Genomic DNA, 18,881 nt, shown 5'->3' with positions numbered 1-18,881 from the left:
TAGGTGTGCCCAATCCCCATGGCCTTGGGCTCTGCTCAGTTGCACAGGCTGGTGCCTGGCCCTCCTGTGTGTGACGCACCCACCCCTATTGGTGCAGAGTGCATGCTCATTATTCAGATTCCATATCTGCAAATTTGCTTACTCACAATTTTTTCTTTTTTCTTTCTTTTTTTTTTTTTTTGGTAACCACCAAATCAGTACTTACATGCAAAACGTTTGGGCTAAACTTTGAGTCTCCTGAGGCACACGTTCCCAGCTGCCACTGCCTGTGTCGGCTCTCACACTGCAAACAGAGTTTCCTGTGGGCTGTTCAGGGCCACATCTTTTGCATCTTTGTTGGTGATTTCGCTGTTCAAAATGTTCGAAATGTGGGGGGGGGAGGGTATAGCTCAGTGGCAGAGTGTAGGCTTACCATGTACAAGGTCCTGGGTTCAATCCCCAGTACCTCCATTAAAGACAAATAAAAATCTAATTACCTCCCCCGCTAAAAAAATTTTAAAAAAAAGCAATGTGAATGAATCAACAGCCTATGTTAAATAAGGTTTACAAGAAGTAACTTCTTATGATTACTCCAACTCACGGGAGAAGAAACTGAGGGCAGGGGAAGTAACTTGCCCAAGGTCATACAAGAAGTGGGAGCTCTAGGGTGTAAACAAAGTACACTCCACTGCCACCACCTGCCCCTCGTCCTCCTGGGTCTCCGAACCTCCCAAGGCAAGGACTAAAAATCCTGTTCCTCTCTGACCTGCAGCCCGAGGCCCAGCAAGCAGAAAGGAACCTTGTTTAAAAGATGTTTTTTTCCAAGATGTCGAATGAAGGAAACCACTCCACCAACTGCTCACTGAGCACGCAGAAACGCACCGCCTCCCACGGAGATGCCGTCGGCTCCCTCGGACAGGGCTCCAGTGCTGGGGCCACCTTCTACTAGAGGAATGGTGAATGGGTGTGATTGCAAAGGAACGGGTGGTGGCTGGCTGCCCAGGGCCTTAAGTAGAGTCTGAGGGGTCTGTGATCAATTAGTAATGTCTGTCACAGGTGCTGGGGGCGTGGGGTGGTTTGTGTACCTGGAAACAGGTGTCAGGTCACGTTGTTGTGTCATCGAGACTTCACTGGTGTGGTTTTCCAAAATTAACAGCTAACTCTCATATGAATATGCAAAAACGTGGGCTGGAGGGTTGCTTAAGTCATGAATGAGGGAACCAGCCAGATAGTAAAGATGGTTCCTGGGGGGGATTTGGGGAGCTGGTTATTTATGGAGATCTGAAAAGGAGAATGTGAAGGCAAGATTTGGTCAGTTAGAGTCACAGCTGGTTCCTGTTCCCCATGGCAAAACCTTCACCTTTGATTATCTTTTCTGTCTCAGAGGAATTGTTCAGCCCCAGAGCCTTCTATCAATAGTCAAGAGAAAGATGGAGGAGGGTGTGGCTCAAATGGTAGAGCGCATGCTCAGCATGCATGCAGTCCTGAGTTCAATCCCCAGTCCCTCCTCTAAAATAAACAAACAAACAAATAAACCTAATTATCTCCACCCCCAAAAACCAAAAACATAAACAAAAAACACACAAAAATAGTCAAGAGAAAAGGTCCTGCATCAAGGGTCAGCAAACCTACAAATAAGGGGCCACATCCAGCCCTACCCTTGGCTTCTGCTTCCTTTTTTAATTTTTTTGTAATTGTGGTAAAATACACATAACTTTAAAATTGCCATCTTTTATTTATTTTTTTTTTCCACTGAAGGGACTGGAGCTTGAACCCAGGACCTCGTGCGTGCTAAGCACATGCTCTACCACAGAGCTATGCCCTCCCCACCCCAAATTGCCGTCTTAACCAATTTTTTAAATTGGAGTGTAGTTGGTTTACAGTGTTGTGTTAATTTCTGGTGTACGGCAAAGGGATTCAGTTATGCATACATTCCTTTCCATGTTCTTTTTCATTATAGGCTGTTTCACATCTTAACCCTTTTCAAGTGTACAGGTCAGCGGTATTCAGTACATTCATATTGTTGTGCAACCATCACCACCATCCCTCTCAGGAAGTTTTTCATCTTCCCAAACTGAAACTCTGTCCCCATTAAACACTAACCGTCATCCCCCACCCCCAGCCCTGGGCACCCACCCTCCTACTTTCTGTCTGTGGATCTGAGAGTTCTAGGTTCCTCACACAAGTGGAATCACCCAGGAGTTGTCTTATGACAAGTGTCTGCCTTATTTCCCTTAGGACCACATCCAAGATGTTCACCCGTGTTGTAGCATGTGTCAGAATTTCCCTCCGCTTAAGGCTAAATGATATTCCATTGTATGGATAGAACACACTTTGTTTATCCATTCATCCATCCCTGGGCACTTGGGTTGCCCCCACAGCTTAGCTGCTGTGGGTAATGCAGCTATGAACATGGGTGGACAGGTCCTGTTTTCAGTTCTTTTGGATGTATGCCCGGAAGTGGGGTTACTGGTAATTCTATTTTTAATACTTTAAGGAACTACCACGGTTTTCCATGGAAGCTGAACCATTTTGCATTCCCATCAGCAACTGGTGTCTCCACATCCTCACCAACGCTTGTTATTTTCCGCTTTTTTTTTTTTTTAAAATAGCTATCCTAGTGGTTGTGAAGTGGCTTCTTGCTGTGGCTTTGATTTGTGTTTCCCTAATGGTTAGTCACGTTGAGCATCTTTTCCCATGCTCACTGGCCCTTTTTTTATCTTCTTTGGAGAAATGTCTGCTAAACTTTGATGAGGTTTTTTTTGTTTTTTGTTTGTTTTGGAGAGGTAAGTAGGTTTGTTTGTGTGTTTTTAAGAGAGGGACTGGGGATTGAACCCAGGCCCCCATGCATGCTAAGCACACACTCTACCACTGAGCTACACCCTTCCCCCCCTTTTTTTTTAATTTATTTTTTTTCCAGTTTCTATTTGGATTGTTTGAATAATTAGTTCTTTATATATTCTGGATATGAGCTGCCTATCTTGGTAAATACAGTTTATTGAAACCCATCCACGCCCACTTGCTTATTATTTATTATCTGGGGCTGCTTTTGCGCTGAACCTGGAAAGCTGAGTCCCGGCAGAGGTGGCTGTGTGGCCTGCAAAGCCGTGTTTGCCATCTGGCCCTGTAAAGAACAAGTTTGGTGACCCCAGCCTCAAATTATTAAGTAATCCATCCATGATGCTCCAATATGACCATAAACGAGTGTGTGGAAGTCGTAGCTTATGAGTGTTGGATCATTTTTCCAAACAGGGGTAGGGGATACAAGGAAACCTAGGGGTCTGTCTCTATCCCCTCGCCTGCGATGCCCAGAGGTGGGTCTGCACCTCGGATTGGCCCTTTTCCCCCAGCCCTGACTCGTCTGCCCCCACAGCCAGACAGCTGAGAGCTAGGTGGATGGAAATTGCCTGGGTGGGTCCCCTGTAGGCACCAGGGTGGAGCCTGGTGTCTCCACAAAGGTGCTCTGGGCCCAGGCTATCTCACCTGGGATAATGAAGTGGCTTAACTAGAACAATGTAGGTGAGCTGTTTCCTCCAGATAACGCCTCCTCCCGGCCCCATCCCAAGCTATCTCCAGCCCCTAGCCGGCCCTAAGGGAATATGCTCAAGGGAGAGGGGTGGGTTTCCTCCCCTGGGGACTGGGTGCCCAGGCTCCTCCTGGGGGCCTCTCCCAGTCTTTGTTTAAACAACAAGAGGGGCGTGAACCACTCTTGCCCTGGCTCCAGTACTAGCTCTCAGCTCTGGGAGGGGCAGCATGGGGCTTCGCTTCCCGGCTCCCGGAGGGCTGGGGTGCCTAGGAGTTCCAAGGAGGCTCTGGGCTGGTTTCAGTCCTGGGTGGCGCTGGCCGCTGGGCCCCAGGCTCCGAGGGCGGGGCTGTCTCTGGGTCCCCCAGCAGGGAACACCAAACATAAACCTACCTTCCAACCCAGCCATCCCACTCCCGGGCATTTATACAAATTCCCTGCCTGGAAACATTAATTACTCATAATAGCATTGTTTGTAATAGCCCAGAGCTAGAAACAAACAAACAGGTGCCGGGAGGAAGAGACGGGGCACATCCACACTCTGGAATGGGTGGGACAACCATTTCGTCCATGCAACAGTGCAGGTGAACCCCAAAACCACGAATGCAAAGCCAAAGAAGCCAGACATCAGAGACCCCCCACACACACCCCGTAGCAGCCGTCTGTGTGGGACTCATCAGAAACTGGGTCACTTGTTGGCTGCCTGGGGTCGGAGGGTTGCCTGGGGAGGGACGGGAAGGGCTTTGGGGGTGACACGCGCTCTACGCTGACGGGGGTGGGGCGGCTACCCGGTTTTATATAGTCGTCAGAACTCACTGACCTGGATTCTTAAAACGCGAGCGTGTAATTGCGTGTGAGTTAACCCTCAATAAAGTTAATTTAAAAGGAAGCACTGACACAGGCCACAGCGCGGATGGACCCGGAGAACATTCTGAGATGTGAAAAAAGCCAGATATAAAAGGTCTTGTACGCTTGCGTTTGTGTGACACGTCTGGACAGGCAAGTCCGTAGGGACGGACAGCAGACCGGCGGTTGGCAGGCTGTGGGGAGAGGGACTGGGGAGTGACTGCTGATGGAAATGGAGTGTCCGACAGCGGCCTTCGGGGCTGCCCTGGGGGCAGGGGGGCGTGGTCCTGGACCCACACTGGGCGCCAGTGTCTATTGCAGGTGAAGGACGGAAAAGCCCTCCGCAGAGGCCTGGAGGGAGGAGCCGCTGGCTGCATCTTCATCCCGCATCTCCCCAGCCCCAGAGGGCTCCGGCCCTCCAAGTCAGCAGCTCCTGAAGGAGACCTAAGCTGGAGAGCCTGCGGCCGGCTGGCTAGACTGGCTCCTGCAGAAGTCAGAGCAGAGTGCCCCCAGGCCTTTGGTGACTCAGCCCAACAAGGACAATAGCTGTCCAGCCGGTGGATGACAGGCAGTCAGGAGCCTCGCAGGGCATCTTAAAGGCATGCAGAAGCCACTGCCAGGCCTGGGGCAGGCCGAGTCCAGGGCCTGGAACTTCCTCGAGTTCCCTGCCGAGCCTCTGGGCCCCAACCCCAGGATTCTCCAATATCCTGCTCTCCCAACCTGGCAAACCTGTTCTCCTTCTAGTCTTCCCTGTTTCAAGTGGCACCCAGGTGTGTCTCCCAATGATGCTCTCACTCCTCCTGCGTCCCTCCCACAATCTGCTGTCCTCTCCCTCCCCTGTTCCATCCCCTGGTCCAAACCACTGTCTGGGTCCTGGACCACAGAGGAGACCCCGGACCCCTTAGTCTCGCTGCCTCCTGGTCAGCCAATCTCCTCAGAGCAGGGCTGTCTTCTCTCTTCATGGCCCTCACCCAGCCCTACTCAACCTGTCCCATCTGCAGGGCCTTTGCACTGACTGGCTGTTCGTCAAAACACTGGTTTCAGCCCCAAAGTCACTGCCTTGAGAAGCTTTTCCAGACTGCCATCCCATCTAGGGAAGCCCCTCCCCTTGGGCACGCTAACAGTAGGTGTCCGTGGACCAAGGGACACAGCCAAGGGTCTGTGGACTGGGACAGGAAAGACATCTATGTCCTTACGTTTGCTCACCTCCAACAGAAATTCAGCATTTATTCCCTCCAAAGTGGCTAAGATGAACTCCATCCCAAAAGACTACAAACTCCTCAGCCCCCTTGCCCCCGATTATTTTCTTCATGATTTGTCATTATTGGGACCGTCCTTGCTGATTTCTTACTTGCCAGCTCCCTCCACTAGTGTGGAATTTCCAAGACAGGGAACTCGAAATCTGTTTTTCACCTAAAAGTGACATAGGAGACCTTCAGCACGTTGTTGTTGAATGAACAAATCAGTGAATGGAGGGGAGGGCACCCACCTTCCCGTCCATCCCCGGAGACCCTCCTCTGCTACGGGAACATGACCTTCTGTTCCTGCCGAACGCCCTGCAGGCCCATGCCCTCTTTTGTAAGGGGACACACACACTCACACAGGGCAGTTTATGCTACAGCAGTAGTTTTTATAAAAGGAAAAACTGAACAACAGCAAAACCCAAAACCTCAGTTATATTTCTGTGATGGACTAATATACAGCAGTGAACAAAGGACCAGCCGCCAGCTTCCTGCAACAGCCAAGATGCTTTTCACTGACATAATAGGCACTGGGAAAGGATGCACGCCAGAAGATGACCTAGAACATGACGCCCTTCCTACAAAGCTGAAAACCCTCAGACCCGACATGACATTGCGACGCCGAGGTGACGGCTGTCTGGGCGGTGGTCCTCTTGTGCTAAAACTGCAACCCAACCCTCCAACGAAGGTGAGGACCACGCAGAACTCAGGGGTCCCAGAGGGATAAGAAGGCATGGGGACGCAGAGGCAGGTGGAGGCTTTTGTTAATGCTCTCGGTCTTGAGGCGGGTGGTGAATTCATGGATTTTTTTATACTGTAAATAAAAGAAGTTCAGGCTGGTGATGACAGCTTGCCACGAACTAAGATTCATCCAAGTAGCACATCTGGAGTTTAGTTAGATTTTTCTTTTCTTTTTTTTTAGTTGTTTTGCGGGGGGCGGTGACTAGGTTTATTTACTTATTTATTTTTAAATTTTTTAATGGGGGTACTGGGGATTGAACCCAGGACCTCGTGCACGCTAAGCACACACTCTACCACTAAGCTAAAACCTCCCCTACTAGGTTTTTTTGTTTAAAGGACGATTTGTCTAACCATGTGGAGACGCATTTTTACTTTCTCATCTCCTAGCAGCCTCAAGCGATAGAAAGTCAAAGGTCACCTATTGTGTGGTCCATAAATATGAAGTATCCAGAAGAGGTAACCCACAGGGACTGCGTGGTGGTTGCCAGGGTCTGCAGGAGGGGTTGCATGGGGAGGGACTGCCCGTGGCTACTGAGTGTATCTCAGGGTTGTGAAAGTCTTGGAACCGAGAGAGATGGTGGTCACACAGCATTGTGACTATGCTAAATGCTCCTGCACTGTTCACTTTAAGATGGGTCATTTTGCCTTACGTGAATTGTATCTTTAAAAAACAATGTCTTAAGAGGTTCTGGCTTGGAGAGAGGCACTCCGAAAGGTCTGTGAATGGCTGGATAACACTGTCCAGACCCTGCACTAAAGGCCCCACAGAAATGAACCCGCTTCTTCTCACCTCCACCCCCCAGGTGGGTACCACTGCCCTCCCCATTTTACAGGTGAGAAAGCTGAGTCCGGCTGGCCCAGAGCCACACACTGCGAAGTCTTGGAGCTCAGCTGTGAACCAGGCTGTCTTCAGCAAGCCAAGTGTGCTGAGGTGGGCAGGGGGGCGCCTGGCACCCCAGACGCCTCACACCCCCGCCTCCATGCTTCCCACTCTCTCCAGTGCCCGCTCCCCCTGCTTCTCAAGCCGGAACCGTGTGGGCAGCCTTGACCCCCTGGCTGGCACATCTGAAAGCTCTGTCGGCACTACATCCAACATAGCCTGGCGTCCTGCCCCCTCACCATCTGTGTTCGTCTCCGGGTCTGCCGTGACAAATGACCACACACACTGTGGGCACTTAAAACTACAGTCCTGGAGGCCGGAAGTCCAAAATCAAGGTGCGGGCGGGCCTGCACTCCCTCGGGGGGCTTCAGGCATCCCTTGTCTTGCAGCTGCACCCCTCCAGCCTCCCCTCCTTCACCTGCTCTCTTCCCCGTGCCTCTGTGCCCCCTCCCCTGATAAGAACACCAGCCATTGGATTTAGAACCCACCTTAACTGAACACGACCTCAACTTAATGCACACGTCTGCAAAAACCCTATTTCTAAAGGAGGTTACAGGGGAGAGGTAGCCCCTGGTGCTTATCATGCGCGTGGTGGTCCTGGGTTCAGTCCTCAGTACCTCCAGTTAAAAAAAATTTTTTTAAAAAGAAATAAACTTTAAATACATAAATAAGGTTACAGGCTGAGGTTTCAGGTGGCTCTGAATTCTTGGGGACACTATTCAGCCCAGATAACCCAGGTGGGAGGCACTGGTCTCTCTCCTGGGCCACATCCCCAGCCTCCAGCTGGTTTCCACCACAACCTCGTCTCACCTCTGCAGGCCCACAGTTCTTGAAACACCCAAGTTGGAGCGTGCAGCTCCTCTCCAATGACTCCCGCTTCACGCAGAGCAGGAACCCAGGTCCTCATGCTCCAGGCTGCGCACCTTTGCCTCCGCAGTCTGGCCTCCTGCTCCTCCTGAGCACACGGGGCATTGCTCCTGCCCCAGGGCCTTTGCACTTGCTGCTCGCCCTGCTGTGGAGGATCTGTCTCCCCCGGCTCTCCCCTCTCCCTCAGGTTTGACCTCCCTTTTCAGAGTAGTGACTTCCCCACTCACTCCATCCCCTTTTCAGCTGCATTTCCTCCAGTGCACATATCACCGCCTAACAGGCCTTGTTCAATGGTGTTTACTGTCTGTCTCCCTCAGTGGACCAGGAACTCAATGATGGAGGGGATTTTCCAGATCCTCAGCTGGCGCCGGGCCCTCAGTTGCTATTTGTTGTGGAGACAGTCACATGCAAGGTCCCCGTCATTCCCAGGCCTGATAAAGTGACGGTTATCTCTGAGTGTCTCTGCTTGGCCACACCCAGGAGAACCCAGAGGCCCCAGGAGATGCAGCCCTAGGGGATCAGACTCCAGGGAGGGCCCAGAACCAGGCCCACCCATTCGCTGGACCTCCGTTTCAGGAGAGGAAAGGAGGCAGAAGCTGAGGTGTCCCCGCTGGCCTGGGCAGATGAGGCCCTGACTCCTGGCCCGGGCCCTCAGCTACCAACTGCACAGCCTCCCGGGAGCTCAGGGAGCTCCAGGCTAGGAAACAAGTGTCCAGAGGCAGATTCCAACCTCCTGAGACAGATGGACACACTCTTCTGCCCTGCGGCCGGGGCGGGAGGAAGACCACGCCCACCACACCCATGACTGTCCTGCCATCAGAGTCAAAGTCCGGGCTGGCTCTCCCTGCCTTTCCAACGAGCAGGCGTGAGGCCGTGGGCAACTTATTTTTAGCCTTTTTAAACTAGTTTCCTCATCTGTAAAATGGGGCCAGAAAGCTACTAGGGTGTTTCTAGTTTCCCAGCTTCTGGGCATCCAGTGGGGACACATGTCCTGCCCTTCTTGTGGTTAGAACCCTGCGATCAGTCCCGGCCGATGAGCTGTCGGTGAAAGTTTCTGGAATGGAGCTCCTAACTGCTCCTCCTGAGCTGGCCCCCGGTGCGGCAACGACTGAGACGGTCAAATGCTCGTTATAGAGCCCCAGCCAAACTTAGGATGGATGACCACATAGCAGGAAGAAGAAAGAAACCCGTATGGTATGGAGTCACTGAGCTTTCCGGAGCTACTTGTTACTGCCCCATAACCTAGCCGGTCCTGACTGACGGTCAGGGAATCATGCGGCTGTCATGAGGATGGGTCCAGTTGACAGCAGAAAAGGTTTAGAGCAGTGCCTAGCGCAGAGCTCACACCCAACAGATGATTCATTCAACCGGAATGTCTGTGCAAGCCTTTGTCCACTTGCTCATTCAGTTCCTCCATGACCTGGCTCCCGGTAGCTTGATGGCTTCCCCGCCTGCACGACCAGCCTTTCCTCCTGGCTCAGTAACCTGCCCACTCTGCCCCCAAGCGCCTCCTCAAACACCCTGAGCCTGCGCCTCTGCCCCTGCTGGGCACACTCTCCCGCTGGCACCTTGCGTGGCTGGCTCCTGGGGGCCTGTCAGCGTTCAGTGTCAGTGCTCCCTCCTCCGAGAGTCACCCCTGACCACTTAAAGCAAAGCCACGCCCCCTCACCCTGTCCCCATCACTTCTCCCGAGTCTGCTTTATCTACAAGACCCTCTCAGGACAATCGGTCCCAGCTGTTCATCAAGCTAAAAGCACGGGGGAAAATAAGGGTCTGTTGTAGATTAAAAGATGTTTACAATGCATCTCATGGTCCTGGACCAGGCTTGACTGAACAAATCCACTGTAAAGACTTCGGCAGGGAAAAGGGGGCAGCTTTGAATATGGCCATGAACGAAATGACGTTAGGGCACCAGAAAATGACCCAAAATTGTAGACCCACTATACTTCAATTAAAAAAAAAAAAAGAAAAAAAAGGAGACGACATTAGGGCATCACTATTCGTTTTGGGAAGCGTGGCAATGATGTCTCTGTCTTGTAAGAAGACGACCTTATTCTTTTTCTTTTTAATTAACATGTAACTGACATATTAAAACGACCTGATTCTTAGAGAGATATACGAAGTACTTAGCATGAATACGTCATAATGTCTGTATTTGATTTGATTAAAAAAGTCTGTTTTAGGTATATGTCAATATTTTACTTCACTTCCCCAATTGTCAAAGCAAGGACCAAACAACTTTCTAACATCTGCCTGGGTCCCTCCTTGTGCAAAGTCTTTAACATCTCTTCCTTTTTCCAGCTCGGAGTCACGCTGTCTCCTTTTTTTTTAATCCTCTTTTAACAACAGCATTGGTGGCCCTTTGCACGACGCTCTTCTCATGAAACTGCGTCACTGAGGTCAGCTTTGAGTTGTTCCACGGCAGCATTTCATTCTCCTCACTGCTGCCTAACAGTGCCCTGTAAGCTCGATCCCGGAATTATTATCCATTCTGATGATGGACGTGAGGGTTGGTTCCAGACTTTCGCCGTTAGGAACGAACTGCTACAAACAATCCCATTCACGTTCCCTGCTGTCCTCTGTCAGAGCTCCTCCGGGGACCTACCTAGGGGCGAGGATTGCAGAGTAACAAAGTAAGCGAAGTTTCAGTGTTACAAAACCATCCTGATTTGTGTTCCAAAGAGGCTGCCGAGGGTTACACATTGACCAGAGCCCCTGACCCGCCAGCTCTCCCTCCTCCAGCACTGACCTGTGACAGCACTTGGCACTGGACAGTGTGTCAATTTCAAAGAGCACCTCTTTGCAGCCTCAAATTGCAGCTCTTCCAGCCAGGCTCCCTCTTTTGTAAAGGGCCTGCTCATGTCCCAGGAGCCTAGGCTTGGGCGAAGGAGGACCCCCTCCTTCATGGGCGTCTAGTTCACTGCTGTACCCTGTGCCTGGAACAGCACCTGGAACAGAGTAGGTGCTCCACAGATAGCTGTGCGGTGAATGAACACGCAGATGAGAGTCTGCTGAACGCACGTAGCTAACACTTCCTGAGACCTGAGCACCTCTGCTCTGTGCTGGGCAGGTCGGAGGGCAAAGCTGCGGGGCCTGGGCCACCAGAGGTCTGTAGCTTGGGGTGGGGGCAGGGGTGGGGAGGAAGGATGGAGCTCCTGCCCTTCCCAGGTCGGCCCTACCCTCTGCTTGCCGAGAGCAGAAGCCCGCAGGACACTCCCGGGGCCCCGTGGTGTGCACCTTGGGATAGGGGTTGGAAATCAAATCTCCTTCTTGGCAGTTTGAGGATCTCTTGGAAACGACTGGACCCTGACGCTGTGCCCACGCCCACGGGGGACATTGCTGGGCCCGTTTGACCCTGTAGTTCTTGGATGTGCTAGCGTTATTCTGAAGAATGGCATGGCGGGGAGGTGGTCCTGGGTCATCCCTGCCTCGATTTCACCAACCAACCTGTCAATTGAGAAAACACACACACACACACACACACAACCTAAAAGTTGAGAATTTTGCTTTATTTGGGGCTCTTACTGAGGTCTGCAGCCCGGGAAGCCGCCTCTCGGATAGTTCTGTTCCAAAGAGGCAGAGGAGGAGCCTCGATGCATGGGGGTTATCTGGTGGGAAAACACACACACACAGATGCATCCGAGATCACAGGATTCCTGCTAATCAGCACGCAGGACCCTCAGACGCCTCAAGCTCGTGATTTCACTGCCTTTCTTTCTCTGGGAAGACGAGCGAGCCTGGGCTGACTGGAACCACTCCTCTGATCTGCACCTGAGTTGACAGAGTCCCATCTTCTCCGTCCTGAGCCCCCTCGGTGCACAGGCCTGGCAGCTGAGTGCCTGATTCCTTTACAGCCTCAGCATCCTTTGCTCACTGACACGGCGGGTGACATTCTTTGTCCACAAACTGATGGGGGCCTGATGTTTTAGGACCACATAAAATAAACAGGCATCTGGTGGAGTGGGTATAGCTCAGCGGTAGAGTGCGTGTTTAACGCGCATAAGGTCCCGGGTTCGATCCCCAGTACCTCCATACAATAATAATAACAACATTAAATTAAAAAACAAAACAAAACAAACAAAAGCCCGCCAGTCATCAGTACTCGGCTTTCCAAATACCTAAGCCACATTCTCCAAACCCTCTCGGAGGGGCACTCTTTTATCTCTGGCTATTCCCCCTCGGTGATGTGATAAACCTTGGTTCCGTCTCCAGATCAATTTGCCTACCATGTGTCTTTGGTAGGGGTAATTACCCCAAAGTCCCTGCAGGTGTCTGCGAGGAGACGGGCCAGTCCAGCCACGCTGCAAAGCCCACACCTGGGGATACCTGGACTCACCCTCCAGGCCCCAGCCAGTGGGCCTTTGTGGGAACCCCTCCCTTTCCCTGGAAGGCCTGGGGTCTCCAACCCAGATGCCTTCAGGGACAGGACAGAGCTTCTGTAGGAAGATGGAGATTGCAGGGAATTTGCACATGCCCCGGGCAAAGGCATTACATGCATTTGTGCTGTTGAGCAGCTGGTGAGTTGGAACTCCTGGGCTCCAGGCCGGAGGTCAGACCTGCTCAGCCCCCACCTCCCCAGGCACAAATGCGGGGTTGGTTGGGCAGAGGAGCACGTGGGAGGGTGAGGAGCTTGGTCCAATCAGGCTGGGTGAGTCAACATATCCCCCGAACCCCCAGGGCACTCCTGGAAGTCCACGTGGGCCCCTCGGTAAAGCCAGTGCTGCTGCTCCCGCGTATCTGCCCTGGTGAGCCGAAACCAGGGTTCAGCAAACACTCCCACAGCCGCCTGCACAGAAGCGCCGTTCACAATCGCCAAAAGGTGGGCAACAGCCCAGCTGCCCTTGCCCAGAGCTGCCCTCTCTCCTCCTCTTTGTCCTGCCGCCAATAACGTGGTAAGCAGGTGCAGTAGGAGGCACCTGGGCCCCAGGTTCAAGTCCACCAATTAGAGCCGGGGGACCTGGGCCAGCTACCCTGGTCTTTGATCTTTTTGTTTTTCCCCCACCTCTCAAGCTGGCCCCAGCCTAAGGCCTTTGCACCGGCTGTTCCCCCCACGAACGCTCCCCCCAGGCCTCCCTGCGGCTGGCTCCTTCCCATTAGGCTGGTCTCACTCAAATGTCACCTCCTCCAAGAGGTCCTCTGGGGCCACCTGATCTAAAATGCCCCACAGCCTTCTGGATCCTGGTCACTGCCTTCACCACTGAAAATCTCTCCTTTTGTTGACAGTGGCACTCACTTCCGCCTCTGGAATGAGAGCTCATGACCGTCTGCTGGCATCGTGCAGCCCCAGAGACCCCAGGAAAAGACAGTCCTCCAGCAGCCTGGGGTCCCCAAGCCCCGGCATCGTCAGTGACACTCCTGGCTCACAGAGCGCTTCCCCGCCTTTCCCCACCACGGGTTTTTGCGACACCCTGGGCTGTTGAGCTTAGTAACACTGTCTTCCGTCCAATCTGAATGCCGCTGGTGGAAAGACCCCCCGTTAATTCACGTGCCCCGAGCAGGAACAAAATGCTGTAGGTATTTTCATCCTCCATCAATTGAAGACACAACCTGACTTCTGGTGAAAGAGTGTTCATCGAGGACTCAAACCCCGGGCTCGCCCTGGGCCCCTGGCCCGGGCCTCTCCTCTAGGACTGGGTGCTCCGTTAACCCGGCCCGCCAGGCAGGCGCGTGCGTCCCCAGTTCACAGTTGAAGCAACTGAGTAATCTGTCCGCGTCACACTGCTAGGGATTGGAGCAGATGTGAACGGGGGCCTGCCCGGGGAACCCACGCCCGCTTTGAGCGCACACCTGGCTTCTCAGACCCCAGGGCCGCCTGGGAGGTGGGAAAGGAAGGCTCAGAGACCCTCACTTGCTTGGCGCCACACAGCGGTAACCCCAGGCGCTCCTCAGGGGAACCTGGGAGGGGGGCAGCTGCAGGCTGGGGGGTCGGGCAGAGAGGGCAGAGCCAGGCCGCGTAGGGTAGCTGGGCTGCAGGACGGCGAGGATTGCGTCAGGGGCCCCGCTGGACTTCCCGGGGCCTTGCTGCGGCGATGCAACCCTGGCCATGACCGCGAGGGGGCCGGCCGGGGACCGCGCCCTCCGAAGACGCCCTGGGCAGCCCGGCGGCTCTCAGCCCCGGCTGCCCCGCCTCGACCCCCGGGGCTCCGCTCTTTCCGGAACTCGAGCCCTGGCTCGCAGCTCCCGGTTACCACCCTTTTTCTCAGCTGTTTGCTCGCCTCCCACACGAACAGCCTCCACCTGGGCCCCGCCGCACAGAACACCCTTCCTACAGTCACCTGGCGGCTCCGGGCGCCACTGCGAAATGGGTTTGAGGGCAAACTCCGTGGCGTCACCTGTCCCGGGGCCTGCCAGCGTCCTCTGCGGGCACAGCCAGTACTTTCTGTGTCACTAGGTCTCTGTGACACAGACTCTGCTCGGCAGAAAGCAGCCATATTGTTGAGGTCTCACCGGTTTATGTCGCATGTGTTATCACTAAACAAACAGCCAGGAGAGCTCATAACTGAGCGGGCCGCCAGGCGGCCTCTGTTCGCGGAGCCTGCCTGTCTCGCTCTGCGTCTCCGCGTCTCCCCCGGCGCTGCTCTGGGCTCTACCCACCATGTCGGTGGCCTCTGCTGCCCCGTCCTCGGTTCTCCCCCTAGTTGGCCACAAAGGGCTCGCTTCTCCCCTCTGCAACCAACACTGGGGTGGAGAGAGATCCAAACACCCTTGACACCAGGATGGAGTCACCACCGGAGGGAGGACCTGGGCAGGGAGCTTGTGTAAGTCCCAGGGGGTCTATCCTGTAGACCAGCACCCCTGGTCTGGCGTACAACGTGGGGGCCAGTTGTCCAGGTCTGTCGGCGACGGCCCTGGTTTTCATCCAGACTGAACATCTGCTCTTCCCAGGGCTGCTTCCTGGGCCAGGAGGAAGAGGAGCTGCTCCTGAGATGGTACAGGGGAAATAAGGCCTGGACCAGATGCCAGCGGGGGGCCTGAGTCTACCTGTGCACTCCTGTCAGTCATTTATTCACTCAACAAACATTCAGTAAGCCAGGATCACAGCATCGAACAAAATAGGACAAATCTTGATAGTCTAGTGGAGAGGAAAGACAGCTGGCAAAATACAAGTTGAACACATAAACTGACTATATCATAAGTCGGATGGCATTAAGGGCCGTGGAGAAAAGTAACAGAGGGAAGGGGTTTGGCTGTGTTTGTGGGGAGGGAGCGCTTTGTGATTTCAGGCGGGTGGTCAGAGAGGCGTTGCTGTGAGGTGGCACCAGAGACAGGCCTGGGGACCTGCATGTGCAAAGGCCCTGAGGCAGGAGCCGTGGTCTGGGGAGTGGCTGGAGGGAAGCAGGCAGGAGAGGCGGGTGGGGGGCAGGGCAGTGGGGCTGGTTCTAGGCCACAGTGAGGACTGGGTTTTTACCCCTCCCCACCCCCCCCAGGTCAAGGGATCCATGGGAGGGTTTCTGGTCTGATGAAGTTTTCCCCAGGATCCTGCAGCTGCCATGCGGAGAACAGATGGGAGGGGGCCATGCAGATATAGGGGACCAGTTAGAAGGTGGAGTGGACGTGGCTTGGACGGGGGTCAGAAGTGGCACGTTCTGGTTGTGTCTGGAAGGCAGAGCCAACAGGACGGCCTGAGCTGAGCAAGAGCGCAGAGATGGACGATGAGGTCTCCGCCTGAGCGATGGGGGTGGCGGCTGCCCGTCCAGGGAGGAGCAGGTGCAGGGTGCTCGGGCCTTTGGTTTTTCCCACATGAGGTTGGAGCTGTGTAGCCTGTCGGGTCTTCCAAGATGGGCAAACAAGTCCTTGAATCTCATATGGTTTCTTAGAATGTGGACTGACACGCGTCACCATTACAAGGTGTGGTCTGTCCCCCTCCCCTGGGGCAGGCGGGCTTGAGACCCACACAAGTGACCCGTGGCTTCTGCCTGGTCTCCTGGGACTCTCACTCTTGGCACCAGCCCCAGAGTGAGGAAGCCCAGGCCACGCGGGGCTGCAGTGACAGCCTTGTGGGTGAGGAGGACGCAGCCCTGGCCACACCTGGCTGCGCGTCCTCGATGGCCCTGGTGAGCACCAGCTTGTTGGGGGGCAGGTGGCGGGGAGCAGGCAGTCGTGCTGGGGCCCATCTACTTTGGTTTCCTTTGGACGCACCGGTGTCCTGTCACCCTTTACCGACTCAGAGAGGGGCAGGGACCGACTACAGAGCCAGCAGGTGCCCAATGCCCAGCATGGGTGGGGGGCCCATGGGCACAGAGCCACTGGGCCTGGGAGCTGAAGGATGCTGGCCTGGCCCTGCCTCAGCCCCAGAACCCTGGAGGAAGAGCCACTCACCCTCTCTGGGCTTTTAGTGTGGAGCACCCACCCTGCTGTCCCCTAATCAGCCCGCCCTCGGCACAGGGGAGCCTCCCCAGGACCCTCAGAGCGGGCCAGCTGGGGTTTGCTTCCAGCCCGCCACCCACCAAGTGCCTGATCTTTCAAACTCACTGTCTGCCTCCGAGCCTCAGTTTCCTCATCCGGAAAACGGAAGTAAACACCTTCCCTCCCTGTACTGTGGGGAGGATTAAAATGAGCTTGTCTTTGTGATGTGCACAACAGGGCAGTGACCATCTAGTCCTGAGTGTTCTTCGGGGCGAGTCACTCAGAGCCCCCTGAGCCCCCCCCAAGCGCCCCCCATTCACTCCCAGGAGAGGGGGCGGGAGGCGGAAGGGGTGGCTGGAGGCTGGGTCTGGACTCAGTCCTGTCCGAGGGGTCCTCTCTCCCCACGTATTGTGGACTGAATGTGCCCCCACAAAGTTTTACCTTGAGGCCCAAGGCCCCAGGGTGGTGGTACTTGGCAGTGGGACCTCCGGGAGGTGAGAGGAGGAGGCCATGAGGGTGGGAGCCTCATGATGGAATTAGTGGCCTTGTGAGAAGAAGGGACTGGTCTGGCTCTCGCTGCCTTGTGAACACACAGCCAGAAGGTGGCTGTCTGCCAGCAGGAAGCAGGCTCTCACTGGAACCAAATCTGCTGTCACCTTGGCCGTGGACTTCCAGCTTCCAGGACCCTAAGGAACAAATGTGTGCTATTTCAGCCCGCACTGTGGCGTTTGTCACGCCAGCTGGCGCTAAGACCAGTGCCTCGGCTTCCCCACCTACAAAACGGGAGCTGGAGTGGGGACATTCTGGCCCCAGAGGTCACCTGTGTCGATGTGTTTTGTAAACTGGACACCCACGCACACAGGGATGTGAGCATTTGCTTGCAAGGCCGAGCCATGCTGAGGTCAGGTGGCACCTGGAACTCCAGGTGTTTACATGGTGACTCACATAACACTGAAAATTTCTGGTGAGCATAATATTCTGGGACATCCCTGCCAAAGATGCAGGTCTGGAATGGAACCGTGAGGACACCTGAGGCCGCTGGCATTGAGGGACCATCAACAGGACAGCCGGCCTCTGGCCTTCACGGGTGCCAAGTCGGGGAGGGCAAGGAAGGACCAAGGTGCTGGGGTGGGTCCTGTCAGCAGGGGATGCTGCTGGGGCCCTGAGTGGACTCTGATGTCGTCTTATTTCCTGATTTTAAAGAGACGTGAAAGAAAGTCCTGGTTTGCAGGAAATACATAGAAAGGTGCTGGGTCATCAGTGTGCTCCCAAATAATTTAGGTTAAAAAAAAAAGGTCTGCCCATCTCCCTGCATCTCCTCTGTAAATATAAGATGATTTCAAAATTTAAAAAACCTATGTTTATAAAAAAATGAGATCAAAACAAGCATTTCTGCAGGCTTCCCGGTGCCCGGGTCCCTGGTCTGCAGCCCCAAGTGGGAGCACCTCCTGATGCTTCAGTTTTTCCTGCAATTTGTCTCTTATGACTGAACAGAGGTTCACCACTCATCTATTTACTTCAAAGGAGATCAAATTGGTGGGAGAGTTTTTTAAGACAGCGTGAGGCTGTCACACAGTAGTGAGACCGTCACCCACTATGACAGAGCCTGGGTTCTTGGAGACCGGGTCCACAGGCTGTGTGCCTGGGGGCCCGAGCTGGGCCCTTTCCCCAGCTACATGAGGGCCTGGACAGGCTCCCCCCTGCAGGTCCCTGGAGTGGGACCACGCGGGGCATCCGTGAGGAGCGGAGGCAGCCTGTTCCCCGAGGAGGGACCTTTGGTCCATCTGGTCCGGTCTGATGGGCAGAGGCCTTTCCCGGGCCCAGGGACCAGATGGTGGACAGATGGACGTGGGATGTGGCCTGGCTTGGCTCAGTGAGCACAGAGCCTGGCCTGGAGACTGCCTGACTGGCTGTGGCATCCATGCCCGGGGGAGATGGGCCCTGAGCCTAGCCGGGTTTTGGGCCTGCCTTGCTACCTGGGCGTCAGGTAGGGGTGGAGGCATGGAGCTGTGGGAGTCTGCGCTGCTTGCACCAGAGAAATGGGCACACTTCTGCCCTACTCCACAGCTGGGGGTGATAACTTCCCATTATGCAGGAGTATATCCCAACGCCTTACAGCAGCCTGCAGGCCCCCATGTGGGCTGGCCCTGCCCTTCTGGGCTCCCCCCACCCTCTTCCTCCTTGAAACTCTTAGGCCAAAGGATGCAGGGTCCTCTGATCGAGTGGGCCCATTGCACGCCAGGATGGTGCACTGGCTGCTCCCCTCCCTGGTCTCTCTGATGGCTGCAAAATCATCTCCTCCTCCTGCTTCTACTCATTCCCTGCTCAGAGTGGCCTTTCTGGAGCCCTCTGGAAAGCAGCGGTTCACAAACCCTCCTGTGCATCACACTTAAAGGGGAGGAGGAGGGAGATACTACAGATGGCCAGCCCCAACCTTAGCCTACTGATGAGCAGGTCG

Source organism: Vicugna pacos, chromosome 32, assembly GCF_048564905.1.
Source record: "Vicugna pacos chromosome 32, VicPac4, whole genome shotgun sequence".
Classification (NCBI taxonomy): Eukaryota; Metazoa; Chordata; class Mammalia; order Artiodactyla; family Camelidae; genus Vicugna; species Vicugna pacos.
The sequence above is the reverse complement of the archived record's forward strand: the minus strand, read 5'-3'. Positions refer to the sequence as shown.